Consider the following 3,980-nt stretch of genomic DNA (forward strand, 5'->3'; position numbering starts at 1 on the left):
TCTTTGCATTATGACCCTGCTGCGAGCATTTGTGATTTGAGCATTTTGGGGGAATGGGTTTCGTACAAGATGTTCTTCTCAGGCTCCTGTGAACCAAAGCGCTCATCTTTGCAATGCTCTGACAAGTGCAGGCCCAACGTGTCTGTCTAGGGGAAGAAATCGCACGAATGCTTTTTTCCGAGATGTGGGTGCTTGCGGGTGGTTCCCTCGCGGTGCCAGTTCTTCGGTATGTGCATGTGCATGAGATTGAAGCTTGTCCGACAATGCTAGTGTGAGTGTTCAGCCATAGGAACTTTTCTGTACCTACGCTGGCAGATCACATGTCATGGGGAACGGTTAGTGAGGCTGTGCTGGGAAAGGAGATATTTGCTAGAGGTTAGACATGTCCGTGTATGCGGGCGAGCTCTCATCACCTATAAATGTGTGGAGGGGGTGTTGTTATACATGATGCCCTCGAGCGGCCTTATAATTGAGGTGGTCGTGTGCACAGTGATGCCCCCGCCAATCGCATAACCAGCCATGTTTTTGACTCTCACGGCCCTTCACCCTTTAGCACGGTGGTCTCCGTTGGCACTTTGGCAACCAGCTCTTCATCATGGGAAAATGTTTGTTGCAATCAAGAAGGATTTTGTCTATGCGGGTGCACCTCAATAGGCATGTAGGAGGCATATGCCTAGGAATTGGATGTCTCTGAGTGGCCTTACAATTGAGGTGGCTACGTGTGCGGTGCATCTCGTACAGACTCGAGGCTTCTTTCCGAGTAGTGGCGGAAACGATTTTGAGGGTAAAGGTTCCGTACGGGATGTTCTTCCCAGGTGCCTGTGAACCGAGGCTCCCTATTCAGCCCTCTCCGATCGACGATGGGAAACTTTCCTCTTGTGCAAAATCTTTGAGCATTGCGAGTCCTGCATGTGCTGTGAACGTCATTCTTGTTTCTTGTGCGGCAGATTATGTTTGGATGCATGACGGAGCGAATGCAAATTTTGGTTTCCCATCACGGCGGGCATCCCTTGGCTGTAGCAGGTCTTGGGGGTCCCCTCATTGTTAGAAGCTACCTGGTCGATCCTGCCAGTAGTCATATGCTTGTCTCAAAGATTAAGCCATGCATGTCTAAGTATGAACTATTTCAGACTGTGAAACTGCGGATGGCTCATTAAATCGGTTATAGTTTCTTTGATGGTACTTTTCTACTCGAATAACCGTAGTAATTCTAGAGCTAATACATGCACCAAATCTCGACTCTCAGAAGGGATGCATTTATTAGATAAAAGGTCGGTGCGGGCTCGCCCGCTATTTCGGTGATTCATGATAACTCGACGGATCGCACGGCCTTTGTGCTGGCGACACTTCATTCAAATTTCAGCCCTATCAACTTTCGATGGTAGGATAGAGGCCTACCATGGTGGTGACGGTGACGGAGAATTAGGGTTCGATTCCAGAGAGGGATCTTGAGAAATGACTACCACATCCAAGGAAGGCAGCAGGCGTGCAAATTACCCAATCCTGACACGGGGAGGTAGTGACAATAAATAACAATACTGGGCTCATCGAGTTTGGTAATTGGAATGAGTACAATCTAAATCCCTTAATGAGGATCAATTGGAGGGCAAGTTTGGTGCTAGCAGCCATGGTAATTTCAGCTCCAATAGCATATATTTAAGTTGTTGCAGTTAAAAAGCTCGTAGTTGGACCTTGGGTCGTCACGGTTGATCCGCCTTCTGGGTGTGCACTGGCCCTCACGTCCCTTCTACCAACGACGTGTTCCTGGCCTTAATTGGCTGGGTCGCAGTTCCAGCACCGTTACTTTGAAAAAATTAGAGTGCTCAAAGCAAGCGTACGCTCTGAATACATTAGCATGGAATAACGCGATAGGAGTCTGGTCCTGTTCCATTGGCCTTCGGGACTAGAGTAATGATTAATAGGGACTGTCGGGAGCATTCGTATTTCATTGTCAGAGGTGAAATTCCTTGATTTATGGAAGACAAACCACTGCGAAAGAATTTTCCAAGGATGTTTTCATTAATCAAGAACGAAAGTTGGGGGCTCAAAGATGATCAGATACCGTCCTAGTCTCAACCATAAATGATGCCGACCAGGGATCGGCGGATGTTGCTCTAAGGACTCTGCCAGCACCTTCTGAGAAATCAGAGTGTTTGGGTTCTGGGAGGAGTATGGTCGCAAGGCTAAAACTTAAAGGAATTGACGGAAGGGCACCACCAGGAGTGGAGCCTGTGGCTTAATTTGACTCAACACGGGGAAACTTACCAGGTCTAGACATAGTAAGGATTGATAGATTGAGAGATCTTTCTTGATTCTATGGGTGGTGGTGCATGGCCGTTCTTAGTTGGTGGAGCAATTTGTCTGGTTAATTCCATTAACGAATGAGACCTTAGCCTGCTAACTAGCTACGTGAAGGTTCCCCTTCGTGGCCAGCTTCTTAGAGGGACTATGGCCTCCTAGGCCATGGAAGTTTGAGGCAATAACAGGTCTGTGATGCCCTTAGATGTTTTGGGCTGCACACGCGCTACACTGATGCAACCAAAAAGTTTCTCTCCCTGGCCCGAAAGGTTTGGGAAATCTTGCCAAATTGCATCGTGATGGGGATAGACCATTGCAATTATTGATCTTCAACGAGGAATTCCTAGTAAGCGCGAGTCATCAGCTCGCGTTGACTACGTCCCTGCCCTTTGTACACATCGCCCGTCGCTCCTACCAATTGAATGATCCGGTGAAGTGTTCGGATCGTGGCGACGATGGCGGTTCCTGTCGGCGACATTGCGAGAAGTTCACTAAACCTTATCATTTAGAGGAAGGAGAAGTCGTAACAAGGTTACCGTAGGTGAACCTGCGGTAGGATCATTGTCGGTTCAAGACCCTAAATCATGTAGGGGATGGAGCTGGCGTCCTCCCCACCCCTGAAATCTTGGCGACGTGTGGACACTCGGCCCTGCATGATGTGCTGGACGGCCAAGCTATGGGTCTAGCACCATCGAGGTCGAGGGTCACATCGAATGCCCATGATCGAAAGCATGGATTCCCCACGAGGCAAAGAAGAGACTCGGATGCAATCTGGATTATAGGATCGGTGCCTTCGAACGACATCCGCGTCGGAGTGAGAGGTCTCTACTCGGTTGCAGTTCAGAGGGGGTCCAAGCCTTGTCCCTCGTTGAGATTTCATGGTCTGATCGTGTGTGCGGCGTTGTGCCAGGGATCCGTCGTTTCAACGGTGGCAAGTCAGGACTGCCACAACCCCCTGTTTCCTTGCCCAGGTGTGTTGACTCATCGCTTGGAGCGTTCTGTGTTTAGGATGGGTGCACTCGCATGATTTGCGGGGCAGGGGCCCCGTCCGCTGACACGGCTCTCCCATGCATCGCCTCCCACCTTTGCGAGGGGATGGGGCGGGGACACACCACAGTGTTCCTTGTCGCACCCATTGGGTGCTCGGGGTTCGGGATGTGTCAACACCCAACAACACACGGGTGCATCGCGCACCTTAGAAATCCAAAGAATGAAGTGCGAGCCAACGCCTTGCACGCTTGGGTCACCGAAAGGTAAAAACAAAACAAAATCATGACTCTCAGCAATGGATATCTCGGCTCTCACCACGATGAAGAATGTTGCGAAATGCGATACTTAGTGTAAATTGCAGAATCCCGTGAATCATCAAGTCTTTGAACGCAAGTTGCACCCAAGGCCTCAGCCAAGGGCACATCTGCTTGGGCATCGCACTACAAAATTTTGCCCTCCACGGAAAGGAGTGGAGATGGCCGTCCGTATCCGCAAGTGGTGCGCGGTCGGCTGAAATGAGCACGAGGTCCGTCGATCCGTCGCGACGAGCGATGGCTCACAAAGGCCGGTGTTGGTTTGCGCCGATCGAACAATTCCTTGCGAGGAACTTTATTCTGGGCTTAGCAGCTCACCACAGTGCGGGCATTGCTACATCTCTACCGCGTCCCCAAGTCAGGCGTGAGTACCCACTG

General features: G+C 50.2%; 3 non-coding genes across 3 annotated transcripts in view; all 3 read left to right on the forward strand.

Annotated features, from left to right (window-relative positions):
* The first annotated feature begins 1,052 nt into the window (after positions 1–1,052).
* LOC149573935 (18S ribosomal RNA) lies at positions 1,053–2,862 on the forward strand. The gene has a single exon (XR_016360632.1). It is a non-coding gene; the product is annotated as an 18S ribosomal RNA (ribosomal RNA).
* Positions 2,863–3,572: 710 nt separating this feature from the next.
* On the forward strand, positions 3,573–3,726 carry LOC149573936 (5.8S ribosomal RNA). Its single transcript, XR_016361240.1, has one exon. It is a non-coding gene; the product is annotated as a 5.8S ribosomal RNA (ribosomal RNA).
* Positions 3,727–3,950: 224 nt separating this feature from the next.
* The window catches only part of LOC149573937 (25S ribosomal RNA), a 3,403-nt gene continuing 3,373 nt past the window's right edge, over positions 3,951–3,980 (forward strand). The window contains exon 1 of the ribosomal RNA XR_016360977.1: positions 3,951–3,980. This exon is cut by the window's right edge and continues 3,373 nt beyond it. This is a non-coding gene — a ribosomal RNA (25S ribosomal RNA).

Source organism: Cupressus sempervirens, chromosome 2 (genome assembly GCF_028749045.1).
Source record: "Cupressus sempervirens isolate cs-2001-9-10 chromosome 2, ASM2874904v1, whole genome shotgun sequence".
In the NCBI taxonomy this organism is placed as follows: domain Eukaryota; kingdom Viridiplantae; phylum Streptophyta; class Pinopsida; order Cupressales; family Cupressaceae; genus Cupressus; species Cupressus sempervirens.